General features: G+C 37.0%; 1 long non-coding RNA gene across 1 annotated transcript in view; it reads right to left on the bottom strand.

The window, feature by feature from the left end:
- LOC139046428 (uncharacterized) overlaps positions 1 to 8459 on the bottom strand; it is a 34540-nt gene extending 26081 nt beyond the window's left edge. The window contains exons 1-2 of the long non-coding RNA XR_011506488.1: positions 8283 to 8459; positions 1765 to 1835 (exon numbers count right to left, since the gene is read on the bottom strand). This is a non-coding gene — a long non-coding RNA (uncharacterized lncRNA). The remainder of the gene's footprint in view (positions 1 to 1764; positions 1836 to 8282) is intronic.
- Between the last annotated feature and the right edge of the window lie 8861 nt (positions 8460 to 17320).

The raw sequence follows: 17320 nt of genomic DNA on the forward strand, positions 1-17320 counted from the left end.
CGTATTAAACCAAAAGAGAATAAGAACTCAATTTAATAAAAGAATTAGCTAAACTGTAAATGTATACACAGATGAGGTGCTCATATCGCCTGATGATAATCCAGCATAGCTAGAAAAAATGACCTGCTCTCACGTGGGTTTTGCTGTTTGTCTCACAGTCCTCTTCTTTCAAATCTTTGAGGACAGGAGAGCTCTTTTTCCTTCTCATCCCTTATTAATAACTGCAATTATTTCTTTTTGCTCATGCACTTACTTAGAAGCAACTGAGCGTTTATTACATTTGCAGATGTGTTTGCCTCCCTCTAAAGTGCTCTACAAAAAGCTAATTGCCTACTTTTCTGTAATAAGAATAGCTGCATCTTGTTTTAGCTTTATGTTGTTTTCTTACCCAATTGCTCTGTGACACTCCTCCCTCTGCCATGATGTAAATATTCTATGTGTGAAGAGCTTCCTCATCTGTGATGTCAATAAAAAGTTACACCTTCCTTAGAGATCTGAATTAAACATGGATCTCTCACATCGTATAGCCCAACTACACTTTTTATAGACCATCCATCAAGCAACAATGGTAATGACAGTTTAAGGCATCACTGTTTAACAATTTCATGTCCAATATCTTTTATGCCACAATATCCTTGCAGATCAGTGGTCTCATTTAGTTTTGATACCTACCAGAATGAGTTATTACAGCAATGACCATTACCCTATTTTACAGAGGAGGAAACTGAGCCCTAAACATGTTATTTGATATTCCCAAGGTCAAATAATTGGTGACTAAGCTAGTAGTAGAAGAAAATCTTCATATGGATAAGTTTTTATAATATGTTGTCAAATGAATTTAAAAAATGAGGATTAAAATGCAGATAAATATTATACACATACTAGAATATTAATTGAATAAAGAAGAAATACTGGTAGAAAAGTACATTTTATAAATATCAAATACCTTCTATATTCTAGGCCGTGATAGACTCTGTGTTTACAGAGAGGAACAGACATAATCTTTGCCACACTGGAACTAACAATCTAATGAAGGAGACAAATAATAATCTAAGAAATATATAATAACACATTGTGAAAACTGTAAACAAAAAACCAAAATGCCAGCAATAGCATCTAATTTAATATAAATGAGGGCTTATTAGACTCTGAAGAAGTTAATTGAGGCTGAAAAGAGAAAGATCATTAGGAAATAATCAGGTGAAGATGTTGGGTGATGTTTTAATTTTTCTTTTTACTTTTCTCACTTTCCAAAATTCCACAAAACACAGTCTCTACTTTACCAGTCAGAAACTATGTGTGTTTGACTTTTGATTCTTTCTCTAACAGATGCTTCCTATCAGACCAAACCCCCTAGAAAAGCAATTCTAAAGGCTAAAATTAAAAAGAGAATAACCAAGGCGAGAACTACTGTAGCAAACCAAGAAATCCAAGAGGAAAATTCATGATGGTAAGATAAATTCTCTGCCACTTTTCCTTTTAAGGAATTTTCTGAAATATGACGGAAGTGGGCCAGAGTCCTAACAAAAAGCAGCAGATCAGAGCTTTCTGCTGTCTCAGGCAGAGTTTCATTCAATCATCTAGTCCTTGTAGAATAATGAAATCATCACAGTTTTCTGACTGATTCTCCTGCTCTCTTTGTTTTCCTGCCTCCTCTGACATATAGCCCTCCAGTACCCAGCGAGGTAACAAGGCCTGTTCATCCCTAAATGTCACCTATAGGAGAAACCATAAAAACCAAAGCGTTGTTTATTACAATCGTACCTGAGGCAGGTTCAGTTTTAGGCTGAATGCAAATCTTTCCTTCACATTCTTGTAAATTGTATTCTTTATATCTGTGATCAAAACAGATTGGAAAGTTTAATTGACAATAGAAATTCAAAAGAACTTATGCATGTTAAAGTTTCTTAAGATGGGGGAGGAGAATAGAGAAACTGTCTGGTTCAATGAATGTTGTTAAGAGGTTAAATTTATTCCCATTTAAAAGGCTACATGAATTTCTATTGAACATACAATTGGCCATATAGACTTATTTCATCAATCTCTCATTAGAACATGAAAGAAATAAAATGTTGTAAAACCAGAAGGACAAGGAGAATAGAGGAGATCTCAGTAGACATAATATTTCAACACCTTTTGGAAACTAGAAAGCAGATGGAAGAATGGTACATGACTTGGGGCAGAGGAAGCAATACTAAAGGGCACACAGAGGTGAATATCAGAGAGAAGTCACTTTTCACCCGCAGATCCCTGTGGAGATAAAGGACTTGGAGGCACCAAGATAAACAACCCCCTCCCCATCTTCCTTGAGCAGGAGATCCCAGGCTTGGGAAAGCAGATCATACAGATGGAATGAAGAACAGCAGAAATGATAAATATGTGGATATACATAAAAATAAACTAATTTTTCCACTTAATTTCTTTAAAATACATCTAACAGTTTAAATCAGTTTCCCAACTTTTTTTCATTATCATCCCCTAGGAGCCTTTTTAGATTTTTTTCCTAATTACTCACTACCCCCCCAATAAAATTTTAATACCTAAGATATATTGTATACTTGTTTATATGTTGTATTTCTGTTTTATATATAAAAATAAAAAATATAAAGTTTATTCGTTTTGTTTAATGCAGTGTTCAGAATGACTAAATTTTTTAAAATTATTTTATTGCAGTCATGTTGGCTTAAAGCATTGTGTAAATTTCAGGTATACATTATTATATTTTGGTTTCTGTATAGACTGCATCATATTTACCACTGATGGGATTCAGGGCAGGCTGCCCCAAGATGCACCACTCTGGTAAGCGGATTATTTTGAGATGAAGACCATAAAGGCTCAGACTCAGGAAGAACATTTGACCTTTCCCCCCTAACTTCCTAGAAGAAATTTAAAATAAAGACCTGTCCCCAGGACAGGCCATCACCATAGATAACTGTCGGTATCCGGGAGACTGGGAGGATCCTTGCTAAGCCCGCTCTTATCAAAGTTGTATTTACCAAACATTGGCTTTTCCATTTCCATGTGAATTGCCTTCCTCCCCTTTAAAGCTCCAAATCACTACCCCAAACATCCTCCTTGTCTGTAGCTGAAGATGCTTAAACAGGCAGCCTCGGCCAGTTGGCTGAGTTACTCAGTTTCTCCTGAGTTTCTTCCATGTATACATGCTATTAAACTTTGTTTTATTTTCTCCTGCTAATCTGCCTTTTTAATTATTTGACCAGCCATAAGAACCTTAAGGAAAAGAGGGGGTGGGATTCTCCCACTTCCCCAACACCACCAATAGTGTAGTTTCTATTCATCACCATACATCTGGGCCCCTTTACCTGTTTCACCCTACCTCCACCCTTTTCCCCTCTGGTAACCACCAATCTGTTCTCCTTATCTAGGTGTTTATTTATCTTCCACATATGAGTGAAATCATATGGTATTTGTCTTTCTCTCTCAAATTATTTGACTTAGCATGATACCCTCAAGGTCCATCGATGTCATCACAAATGGCACAATTTTGTCCTTTTTTATGGCTGAGTAGTATTCCGTTGTATATATATATATATATATATATATATATACCACATCTTCTTTATCCATTCATCCATTGATGGGCACTTGGGTTACTTGGCTACTGTGAATAATGCTACAATGAACATACGGGTGCACAAATCTTTTAGAGTTACTGACTTCATGTTCTTTGGATAAATATCTAGTAGTAGAATAGCTAGATCATATGGTATTTCTATTTTTAATTTTTTGAGGAATCTCCATACTGTTTTCCATAGTGTCTGCACTAGTTTGCATTCTTGCTAGCCCTGTATCAGAGTTCCCTTTTCTCCACATCCTATCCAACATTTGTTATTTCTTATCTTGTTAATTATAGCCATTCTGACAAATGTGAGGTAATATCTCACTGCAGTTTTGATTTGCGTTTCCCCAATAATTAGTGATGTTGAACATCTTTTCATGTGCCTGTTGGCAATCCGTGTATCTTTTTTGGAGAAATGTCTATTCAGATCTTCTGCCCATTTTTTGATGAGGTTGCTCATTTTTTTGTTGTTGAGATATGTAAGTTCTTTATATATTTTGGAAATTAACCCCTTGTCAGATATATGATTTGCAAATATTCTCTCCCATTTGATGAATTGTCTTTTTGTTTTGTTGATGGTTTCCTTTGCCATGTAGAAGTTTTTTAGTCTGATGTAGTCCCATTTGTTTATTTTTTCTTCTGTTTCCCTTGCCTGAATAGACATGGTATTTGAAAATTTACTCCTAAGACCCATGTCAAAGAGTGTACTGCCTTGTTTTCATCAAGGGGTTTCATGATTTTGGATCTTACAGTCAAGTCTTTAATTCCATTTTAAGTTAATTTTTGTGTATGGTGTAAGATAATGGTCTACTTTCAATCTTTTGCATGAGGCTGTCCAGTTTTCCCAACACTATTTATTGAAGAGACTTTCCTTTCTCCATTGTATGTTCTTGGCTCCTTTCATTTTTCCTTGATATGGGAAAATAATTTTTTTTTTCCTGAGGAAATTTTGCCCTGAGCTAACATCTGTTGCCAATCTTCCTCTTTTTGCTTGAGGAAGATTCGCCCTGATCTAACATCTGTGCCAATCTTCGTCTATTTTGTATGTGGGTCACAGCCACAGCATGGCTGACAACAAGTGGTATAGGTCTGCACCTGGGAACAAAATTCAGGCTGCCAAAACAGAGCATGCCCAACTTAACCACTAGGCCATGGGGCCAGACATAAGAACGTATAATTTTTAAATAACTGCTAGATGTTCATTTGGATATCATCATTTTTTTTCTTTTCAGCACTTGATGTGATGGGTTGAATAGCCTTTATAGAATTGAATAATAAGATATAAACAATTTTTATTTAATTCTGAAAACCCAAGTCACACACAAAAACACTGAGGATCAAGCATAAACAACATCTACAAGGCAGCCAATGGTAATCAATAGACGCGAGTGGGCCGCTTCTTGCCATATGCTCAAGATAGAACAAACAATCAAAGAAAAGAAGCCATCTACTCACCACAGTTTTTTCACATTGATCTTGTATACATTTTGTGTATCTTCCATGAATTCAATGTCAGTGCTGCTCTTGTGACACCCAGGAAAACCCAAAAAGAGAAATTAAATTCTAAGGAATAAGATTCTGTTGGATAGGGTTAAGCTTTACAGTGTCACAGACTACTGTAATACCTAGGAATTTTTCACCGCCCCTAACCACAACCAATTTTCATCTTCTTGAGGGCAATGCCATCCCTGTTGTGCATGTATAGTTTAAAGCAAAAATTATAACAGTGTATTGTGGCGTTTACATGAAAACTACAGCATAAAGGCCTGGGATCAGGATAAATGCAGTTATTTGGAGTTTGACTTTTTCAATAAACTCTTATACAGTATACTAGTACTGAGAAATACAGAGATTAAAAGAGAAGAAAAGCAGCTCTAATGTGAACATGACTGGTACTGGACAGAAGGCTGAAGAAGTGGGAAAGGATGAAGTTTGGTTTGCTGCCTGAAGACTTTTGTTTCTGTTTTTTTAGGTATATAAATAGGTTACTTTAATAAAATAAAGAAAATGTTTTAACAAAATATTAAAATTAAACTGCCAAGAATGCTTATCAGATCCTTGGTCTTTGTTTAGTCTAATTTATACAAAGAACTTTTTTTCTGATTACACATAAAACATTAGTAAGTTTATTAAAGGGAAACAGATGTAACAGAATGATTTGGGGTGGCCATGGGGATACTGAAAGATAATAAAGAACAAAGTAAAACAAGTTCCACTAGAGAGCAAAAGACCTCTAATTCTCTTTTTACCATTTATTTGTTGCATTAACTTGGCTAATCACTAAAGTTACCCAGGGCCTTAGATTCTCCTTTATTAGTAACACCTTGCCTGCATAAAAATGGCTGTACAAATGGCCAACAGGTACATGAAAAGGTGCTCAACATCATTAATCATCAGGGAAACGCAAGCAAAACCACAATGAGACATCACCTCACACTGGTTAGAACAGCTACTGCCAAAAAGAGATAAATGTGGGGAGCATGTGGAGAAAGGGAACCCTTGTGCACTGTTGGTGGGACTGCAAACTGGTGCAGCCACTATGGAACACAGTGTGGAGCTTCCTCAAAAAATTAAAAATAGAACTACCATACTATCCAGCAATCTCACTTCTGGGTATGTATATAAAAGGGAAATGAAAACAGGATATCCAGGAGATATCTGCACTCCCATTTGCATTGCAACATCATTCATGATATTCCAACATATGGAAACAACCTGTCCATCAACAGATGAATGGATAAAGATGATGTGGCACATATATATACACACAATGGAACATTACTCAGTCATGAGAAAGAAGGAAATCTTGCCATTTGTGACAACATAGATGAACTCTGAAGGCATTATGCAAGTGAAAGAAGCCAGACAGAGAAAGACAAATATTGCATAATGTCACTTATATGTGGAATAGTAAAAAAAAAAAACAAAACAAAACAAAAAGGCAAACTCTTAGAAACAAAGAGTAGAAAGTGGTTACCAGGGCTGTGGGGGGGTGGGAGAAATAGAGAGAGTTTGATAAAAGGGTACTAACTTTCAGCTGTAAGATGACTGAGATCTGAGGATCTAAGGTAACATATGGTGACTATAGTTGATAACACTGTATTACATACTTGAAATTTACTGGGAGAGTAGAACTGGAATGTTCTCACCAAAGAATAAAGAAATATATGAGGTGATAGATGTGTTAATTATCTAGATGGTGGGAATTCTTTTGCAATAGTACCATCAAATCACCATGATGTACACTTTAAATATCTTAAAATTTTATTTGTCAATTATACCACAGTAAAGCCAAAAAATGAGGGGAGTCACAATAAGCTTTCAAGGTCCTTTCTAGCTTGAAGAAAATAATTCTATAACTCATTCTTTATCTGTCTCCCTCCACTCTTCTTACTAAACCCTTTTTAATCTAATAAATCTTAGCTCAAATGTTTGTCCTCCCGCCTTTACTGACCTCCAAATGTAAATTTCCATGTCCTTTATACTTTTTCATAGCACTCTATTATTTTATGGAACTTGTCATATTTTATTATATATTTTAAAGTTACTATTTAAAAAATATGACTTACTTTACTATATACATTTTGTGTGTGTTTGTTTAACATCAGTTTTACCTAGTAGACTGTAAGTAAGCTGATGAGAACAAGGATTATATTTGTTTTATTCACAATTATATTTAGAGTTTAATCCATTCCCTAATTATGGGAAGCACTCTAAGAATATTTCCAAAATGAGCCTGGAAAACAGGTTTTTTAAAATACTTCCAGGGGCCGGCCCCATGGCTGAGTGGTTAAGTTTGCACAAGCCGCTTTGGCAGCCTAGGGTTTTGCTGGTTTGGATCCTGGGTGCTGACACGGCATCGCTCATCAGGCCATGCTGAGGCAGCACCCCACATGCTACAACTAGAAGGACCCACAACTAAAATAGACAACTATGTACTCGGGGGACTTGGGGAGAAAAAGACGGAAAAAAAAAAAAGAAGATTGTCAACAGTTGTTAGCTCAGGTGCCAATCTTTAAAATACTTTCAAATTGAGAGTGGGCTGGGAAATAGTTTGAGTTCATTATCAACTCTCTTAAGACTGAGCTTTGATACCTTGGTAAGAAAAAGTGACATTTTTATCAGGTCATAGAAAGAATAAACACAGCTAAATGATTAGTCTCATGTCTGCAAGTGTTTGGAAAACGTCAAGAAATCAGGAAACTCATTGTCCTTGTATTACACCCTATCCCATGTCAACAGAAGGTGAGGTTTTCATCACTGTAAGGCTGTCTCTTGTCATCATTTATAAAAAATACAACTATTCATCAGAGTTTGTTATTTTAAAAAGTGACCTCCCTAAACACTTGAATTTGTTCCATTTCTTTCATTTTCCTCTCTGCTTTGGCCACAGACCTAGTAATTTGCAGCAGGGTGACTGGAAACTGCTGTCTTCCACTGCTGGGCTAAACACGCTGTACATGCGCTGTTAATGGGCTTGGTAGGCCCTGTAGTCTCTCATGAAACAACTCCCGCCTTGAAGAACTTGAAAAAAATTGGTATTTATTTGTGTGAGCCAAGTCTCCAAGAGAGGACGTGCTCTATCTCTGCCTTTTATTCTTAGACTGTTGTTAAAACTTGCAGTTGTTTACAGTTCCAGACGTAGCATTTTTTCCTTTGCCTCACAGCCACAAACTTAACCAAGACCCCAGTGATCTCTTACCTGGACTTGTTTCTTCCTTTGTTCCATGCTTCAGGTATCTCTCTATGCCCAGAGGACCACATCGCTGCTATCATTTGCTTCTCAGTAGTTTTCCACAGCCTCAGAATTCAGAATAAAAATTTCCCCTCAAAGCTCTTTGTCAGAACTATGTCAAGGACCTCATATTCAAGGACATCCCTTCATTGCTTTCAGTGCCTCATTTATTAGCTACTCACAACCCAGAGGATAAACAGTGTTCAAAAGAGCCCACTCCAAGCTCTCTCAACAGCCATACCTGAACTTTGGCTGGCCTTTCTTTCTCAGCCTCTTCCCTTCCATATTATAGATGGATCCTAGATGACCCTACCTCAAGGAAGCAGTCCTGATTTGAAGCACAATTTCTAGCTGCTTCTTTCCACACTACCCTAGGAGGTAGAGTAAATCATTTTTAGTAAATATTTAACTAATTTGTTAATTTCTACAATTGCTGTGGTTGTATGAAACTCATGGAAAGCAGGCAATATGCACCATTGACTTAACTGTGGACAGGGCTCAGGGCTGACATCAGCCGGGATACATGGCTTGAATTCACTCTGACTGAGCAGTGCCATATCATACAGTTGGGAAAGTCTCTGAACATCTCTTTTGAAACTATTTGAAATTGCAGTTGTTTGAAAATTACAAAATATATCTTAGTTAAAAATCACTTGTTTGTAAGAAACAAAAATATATTCAAAGTATCAGAAGCAAGAAAATATAATTTATTAAAAGACGATCGTGTACCTTAAGGATTCAAGGGAAGAAAGTGTTGCTGGGCCTCATGAGGGACTACTTTACACTCTCTCGGCACATTTCTTCAAGTTCCCACTTCGTTCTTCTTTCTCTCTGCAGAAAGGCTTTCTCTGCTTCTCCTTGCATATGACTTAAGTACACTTCCTGTTATGCCTAACTAGCGTCACCGAGTCCCAATCTCCAACCTTAACACGTGAAATTCAACTGACTCATATGCAATCCTGGTGCATCTGTCTTGTCCAAGACGCAGAATCATGAGACCTGCAGCCAACTCAACAGGTCCTATAGGATTAGCTTTTCTGAGACAAGACTGGATAGATTTTCTCCAAAAGAGCACAGGGGCAGGAGAAAATAGAGGCAGAGAGAATGACCTGCATTTTTAGAAGATACAATATTTTAATAAATATTAAATAGATACTTCTAAAAACCTATATAATTCGCATATTTATTTTGCTTGTTTTCTCTCTCCTCTGCTCAATAGACTGTAAATCCCGTGAAGGTAGAATATTGTTTTTTGGTTTTGTTCACTGTTTCAGTGTCTACAATAGTGCCTTGCAGTAAATTTTTGCTGAATGAATGAGTAAAGCCTTTGGATAACGTTAATGGCAGTAATTATAGTGAATATGACCTAATAGACAAAAGAATAAGCAACTGCATGCACGAGGGAGGTTATAATTCCTGTGATAGATTTCTTATAATTTTCAGTACTTCTCACATTCATTTTTTCTATCCAACTACCATTATCTTTTAACTAAAGTTCCTAAAAGAACTAACCAAACTTATTTTTTTTTTTATCTTTAAGTCTCAACATAATGTCTGGTGTGTAATGGGTGCTCAGTGAATATTTATGGATTGATCAGTATAGGTGAATAGAGACTATTGCTCCTATGGCACTTAGAAAGGACTTTGCAAGCCATAAAATGCTACCCAAGTGTTAGATTGTTATTTTCATCATATTGGAGCTTTAGGAAAATGCTGTAGATTGAATGTTTGTGTCCTCGTAAAATTCTTTTGTTGTAAGCTAATCCCCAGGGTGATGGTATTTGGAGCTGGTCCCTTTGGGAGGTGATTAGGTTATGAGAATGGAGCCCTCATGAATGGGATTAGTGCCTTTGTAAAAGAGACCTCAGAGAACACTCTTGCCCCTTCCACTGTGTGAGATTATAGAGAATAGATAGCCGCCTATGAACCAGGAAGGGGGCTCTCATCAGACACTGAATCTGCCGGCACCCTGATCTTGAACTTTCCGGCCTTCAGAGCTTTAAGGAATAAATTTCTGTTTTGATAAGCCACTCAGCCTATGGTATTTTTGTTTCAGCAGTCCAAATGGAATAAGACAGAAAATTTCCTTGTTAACAGTGGTCAAGATGCACGGGACAACTGGAGATCAAGAAGCAAACTAGGAAGATGACCCAAGAGGTTTGGCAAGATCTATTTGACTTCAATGAGCTTTGTTGCCTTTTCCCAGAAGGCCCTGAATTAAAATCTAATCCAAGTTTCTCTATAATCCTAGAAGAGGCAAGAATTTGCAGAGGTTTGCTTTTTTAGATCTCAAATTACATTTCTATTACATAGATGTCTATGTTACACTAGTTTTAGACTAGGAGCCTAAATAGCGGTTCATTTTCTTTTCATTCCAAAGAATCGTCCAAGGGCTTATTCAATTTATTATCATCATTATGGATCACTCAACAATTCAGCAAATACGTAAATAAAAACAGTTCTTGGAGCACATTGCTACAGGAAAGATCATTGCCTCTTATGCCAAATGAGTGAGAACTTACATAGTGGAATTTTACCTGAGGGCATGTATGTAAAGGCATAAAGTAAAATTCAGCCATTTTCTTGCAAATTCATTGTGTATAGACAACCCAATTCAATCAACATTTATTTTACTTCTAAGTTAATCAATTATAAATATGAATATTATTCAGGACCTGTCATTAAGGAACTTTGAATATATTAAATGGAATAATAGAGAGTAGGTGATAATACAACATACAAGTAATCATCATATCTGGCAATATCAGGTTCTACATAAGAGGTAAAAAGAACTATGTAAGCTTAAAGGATGGAGGAATCATACACTACCTGATCTTAAGGTGAAAGTGTTTATTGGAATGGTCCTTGAAGAACAGATATACAATACACTACTATTTCAGAATTTGAAATTGAAGAAGAAAAAGTTTCAAGAAATACAATGGCAGGAGAAATTGTAGCCATTTTGAAGAATAACAAGTTATCCAATTTGGCTAGATGATGGAGTATACAAAAGGAAGGAGAGAAAAAAATATCTACAGATGTTATGTAGGATCAAATGGCTTGGGTTTCAGATATTAGATATTAGGGCTCTTTCCTAGTTCAGTGGTCTTCTGAAAAGAACAACATTGAGATTTTGAGTAGAGTTGTGGGGCTGGGAGGTGAGCTCTGGAATGACTAATCTGGCAGAGTAGTTTAGGAGGAATTACAGAAGGAGTCCTAAGGCTCAGAGACCAGTTGAGCCACTGATGCAGTCTTCAAGGTGTGAGTTCGTTGGGTCTGGAAGTGAAGTTGCAGCTGTAGGCATGGTGAAGAGACAGAAAAGATGGGAAGTGCACAGACAAGAGGCTCTTCAGAGACAACAGCTACAGGATTTAGCATCTAGTAAAATAGAGGAAGTGGGGGAGAGAGGATGCCATCACTGTGATATGGTCTTCTATTTGGATACTATTAGTGAACATTAGGATGCAGATTTGTGGACTAGGAAGCAATCAACACAAAGGTGATGGATAAAGCCATGGAAGCAGATATAACATCTGATGAAAGGTAAGAGGCTGAGCATAGAATTCCAGATGGGAGTAGGAAGAGAATCACAGAAGGAGGAAAGAGAGGAAAAACATGTTTTGTACTGTGTCCAAGAAGCCAAATGTGGATTGAGAAGTGGTCATTCATTTTGGCAATTAGGAGAGTACTAGTGGTCATTGAAAGAATAGTTCTTGTAGCCTGGTTGTATTTATAACCCAGACTGAAAAAGAGTGAAGTTAATGAGTAGATGGTAAGAAATTAAATGTAGTCAATTTAGCCTTTCTACTAATTTTAGTAGCAAAGGAAAAGAGAAAAAGAACATGGTAGCCTGAGGTCCAAACCTCTGTTTCGTCCTCTTGAGAGTTTTAATCTATAATTCTCCAAGTGAAATAATTCAATTTGCAATTTCACTTTATCTGCTCATACACTGACTGACAAAGTACACTCTAAAAGGTTTGTGAAACAGACCGGGGTCATTAGCCTTGGTTCTAATGAGGTATTAGAGTATTTTTGCTGTAATGGTAAGTTGGCATGTGAATACTTAGCATATGAAAAATCCTTCAGATAGTCAGCAGCCTCCACTGTTCATTATCTTATGTTTGGAGTCATTTTCTTGGCAAAAAATACCACTTGGCTGTGAATCTATCATCATTAAGAGAGGAATAAAGATTTTTAACAAAATACATCTTCTCCTTCTGGAAAAATGATACTTGCTCCATCTTAGCTTTTCATGTCCTGGCTCTAATTTCCTCCTACACTCTTCTGTTCCTTTATAATTAAAGGCCTTTTCTACAGGTCAGTCTGCACTTAAGCTCACTAGCAACTTTCTACATTATGAAAATATGGAGCATTTTGCATGAAACAGTATTTCATGTCACCAGCCAACACCTTCAAAAGGCTTCGGTTGCTTAAACGGTTCAGCTGGTGAACTTCGAAGTACACTTTGTTTCTCAGCAGCCCACATCCAAATATTGTTTAGAGAGCGCTCATATTCTTGCACAGAGGCCGACCTAAACATAATTGCACACAAGCATTCGATTCCTAGCTCTGGAACAATCACCCATTCATCAGTCCCATGTAAGACTACTTCTACTTCCCAAAACCAACTGGACACTGTGGTTGTAACGATCAGACCAGAAATCTCTCCCTCGGGGTTGCAGGGTTCAGAAAATGTTTTCTGTAAAGGGCCAGACAGTAAACATTTTAGGCTTTGCAGGCTATGCAGTCTCTGTTGCAACTACTCAACTCGACGGCTGTAAAAGTAGCCACAGACAATGATTCATTGTGTGATTTTATTCTAATAAAACTTTATTTACAAAACAGGCATTGTAACCGAAAGTTTGGTCTCTGAACACGATGCCAATCCAAATAACGAGAACAGAGTCTTGAGTGGAAGAGGAAAGGTTTTACTATGCCAGGCACAGGGAGCAAAGCAAGGGCTCATGCCTCAGAAATTTCTAGCTCCCTGATGAGGAATGGGTAGGGATTTTTATTTGGGGTTTTGGGTAGCGGAGGGGGAACATGTAGCTTGTGCAGCTCGGTGCCTTCCCACCAGCCTGCGTTTGGCCTTGAGAGGCTGCTTGCAGCCAGGCGGCGGGGATGGTGAGATAGGAGGATGGCAGGTGGGCGTCCTTCGCCATTGTCTTGTCTTCCTGTTTGAGGCGGGTTCAAGCGCCTGGAGTCCAGGAGTTGAGGTCTGGGAAGCCCCCACTCCTTGATCTTCTTGAGACAGTGGTTTTCCTGGCAAACTTCAAGGACACATGATTAGCTAAATTTTAGTCTGCCTCCAACTCCAGGCCACCTGGGCTTTTAACAATTTGTAACTCCCATTTGGTTGTAAAGCTCAAGGAGTCCAAGTTTAAAGAAACAGGTATTTACATGTGAGTGGAGCTAGAGAAGCAGGAAAGGGGGTGGTGGGTTTTAGTTTTAACCCCATATACGCTGGGTTCAATGTGGGGAACTGAGATCAGGGCTGATGTTAAGAGCCTGTAACAGCATCAGGCTACATTTTCCTCAATGGCTGCTCCAGAAAATGACCGTGAGTGGGATATGTCATTTAACCATTAATGAGGACCCAAGATGGGGGACCCAAATACGTCACAGAAAAGACGCTAGATTCTCAGAAGATTCTAGGTCAGTTCCAGTACTTGGGTCATAGGCGGTTGCTCTCCGTCTCAGAATTCCTCCATGCCACATTCAATTCTCTCTACCTGTTTTTGCCGTGCCATGGCACACAACTTTCTCACCCTCTGTGCTCCTCATAGTCCACATTGCTTAACAACCCTGGGTAAGGGGTCAGCCCCACGGCCGAGTGGTTAAGTTTGCAGGCTCTGCGATGGTGGCCTGGGGTTCGCCAGTTTGGATCCTGGGTGTGGACTTAGCCCTGCTCATCAGGCCATGCTGTGGCACCGTCCCACATGGCAGGACTAGAATGACATACAACCAGAATGTACATAATGTGCATAGGCTTTGGGGAGAAAAAAAATAGGGGAAGATTGGCAACAGATGTTAGCTCAGAGCCAACCTTCCTCACTAAAAACAAACAAAAAACCCTGTGTAGGCTCATCCTATTGGCTCCTGACTTTCATCTCTCTAGGTTGTCTTCTAGCATTTGCCCTTAGCTGCAAACACAATGACTTTAGGAAAAATGTATTTAATTTTAGGACCTCAGATAACCAACTAGAAAAAAGAAGTGAACATGCTTAAATGGAATGTTTTTTCTTGCCCAGTCACCAAATATTTTTTCTACTTATTTTCTCAGATACTCAAGCGTAAAACTGCTGACCCAACCCCAAAGGGTCTTCAGCGCTGGTCTGTGGCACACCACTCGACTTTCCTTCTTAGCCTGAAATTCTAGTCTCTAAATTCTTCATATAGTACAGGAGAAAGAAAAGAAACTGTAAGTGAGACTCCTGACTTACTCAGGTTGTGGATAAGTAGCTACCATGCATGTTAAAATGTGTTACCTTAGAATAGTGGTTTCCCAGCTGTGCTTCGAAGAATATTTAGACTCGCTGAGATAATCATTCTCCACTGCATGGTGAAAATTTCAGCTAAGAAATATTTTTTTAGCTGTTTTCCAAACTGAGAATATAATTGATATTTTTAAAAGAAGTTTTCTACTGTTTTGAAAAAAATTGTGAAACATAGTTATTTTACCAGAGGAAAGAGTTTCCACAAAGTAAAGCGACTTGCTGACGATTATGTAGCTGGTTATTACAGAATCAAGGGTAAAATGTAGGTGTCCACATTCCTGATCCCTATAGTTGTCTTTTTTCTGTTGCACTATTTTGTTCTGTTTCACCTTAGCATAAAATCTATATTAGCCAATCTCAAACTGTATTGCGAACCCTTCATAGAAGCATAATTATCATTAGATATAAAGAAGATGATTGACCATTGCTATATGAAATGTTCCAGATTAAATGTTCTATTTGGTTTTGCTGGTATATGAAAACATTTTTTTCTGTAATAAACTTGTATCAAGTAATTTTACTAAATTATTACTTTTAATACGTGTCTATAGATTATTCTGAATTTTCCACATACACAATCATGTTGTCTACAAGTAATATCATTTTCTTTACTTTCTTTTCAATGTCATGCCTTTTATCTCTTTTCTTTCCTTGTGTCACTGGATAGGAACTCCAGCACAGTATTGAATAAAAGTGGTGATAATAGGCATCCTTATCTCTTTTCTGATCTAATGAAGAAAAGATTCAATATTTTCCTGTTAACTCTGATGTAAGCTACAAGTTTTTTGGAGATACTCTGTCAGATTAAGAAAATTATTTTCTGTTCCTAATTTGAAGAAATTTTTTATCTTGAGTAAGTGTTGAGTTTTACTAAATGTTTTTATGCATCTATTGAATAAGTTTTTTGGTTTTAGTTTCATTTACTTTATTCTACCTCACATCATTTATAAAAATACAGTATAAATGCAGAGGATTAAAGAACTACTTTTGAAATATAAAACTATAATACTAACTGAAGAAAACTTAGGAACGTATCTGTGACTTCAGATTTTTTAAACAAAGTAATTTCTTAAGCAAAAGAAAAAACTATCCAAAGCAAAAACTATCAAGGGAAAATAGACAAATTTGATTACATTAAAATTAAGATTTTTCTCTTCGATCAAAGACACCATAGGTAAAAATAATACATAGGTGTCAGACTGAGAGAAGAAATCTGCAAAATCCAACACTTACAAGGCATCAACACCTGGAATGTATAGGGCACACCTGAAAATCAGTTAACAAAAGTCAGTAAAGAAGCACAATAGAAAAATAGACAGAAAATGTGAATTGTTAATTCACAGATAGGAAAACAGAATGTCTGGCAAGAATACAGAGATGCTGAAGTGCACTATTGATCAGAGACCTGCTGATTAAATGACCAGGAGATACCACTTTACATACATCAGATATAACATCAGTAGGTTGGCTAACAACAAATGCTAGTAAGAACTCACTAATGAGAAGCCCTTGCAGGCTGCTGGTAAGAGTATAGACGTGTATAATTTTTCTAAAAGCAACCTGGAAGTCTTTAGGAATTTTCTCACAGGTTCACAAGGAAAGAGTATATTGTGTTTAGAGTTGCAGGGAGTTGAAGGCAATAAAAGTGGACAATAAGAGTGGATAAGTAAAATACCATTGATAACACCGAATGTGCATGCTGCAGTAGATTTACACTGAGTAAGGCTCAGAAGCATAATGTTAAATGAAGAAAGCAAGAAATCAAATAAAACTTTTAGCAAAATACCACTTATGTAAGTTACCAAAATACACGTGGAAAATTAGACTTTGTATTTTTGAAGGATACACATATATCTAAGTAAGCCTATGTAAGGACAATCATCAAATACATTAACACTTGTAACTAATCTGGGAAAAGAAATGAAACCAGATCTTGGGGTGAAATAGTGAAGAAAGGGTAAAAGAAGACCTTACACAGACCAATGATGATATAGTTCCGTAAACTATGGAATGTGATCAATTCTGTGCATTGAAATCTTTAGAAAAAGTATGACGTCATTTAAAAAATTACATATGTATGTGTGTTCATGTGTACACTTAGAGAGACACACATATATATGTTATATGACTGAAAGTATTTACTCCAAATATTAATAGCAGTTTTGTCTGTTTATGAAAAATGATTTTAATTTTCCTTTTCACGCTTTTCCATATTTTCTAAATGTTCCTCAATAAATATTCTAGAATCAGAAAAAAGTAAGAATCTGTACATATTTCAATTAAATGGACGCATTCCTAAAGGGGAAGGCAATTTTAAGCAATTTATTCTAAAGGGTTTTTAAAAATAGAGTCAGAGATTTCTTTCCCTGCAACAGCAATATCTATTGCAATAGCTCTTGAACGGGAAAATCATTGAAAATTCAGGCCCCTGTGTAAAATCTTGCTCAGAGTTTCAGGATTACTGCTGATTGAAGTAATCATTTGCAAAGTCCAGAGTTTCCACAGAAC

Source organism: Equus asinus, chromosome 10 (assembly GCF_041296235.1).
Source record: "Equus asinus isolate D_3611 breed Donkey chromosome 10, EquAss-T2T_v2, whole genome shotgun sequence".
Taxonomy (NCBI): domain Eukaryota; kingdom Metazoa; phylum Chordata; class Mammalia; order Perissodactyla; family Equidae; genus Equus; species Equus asinus.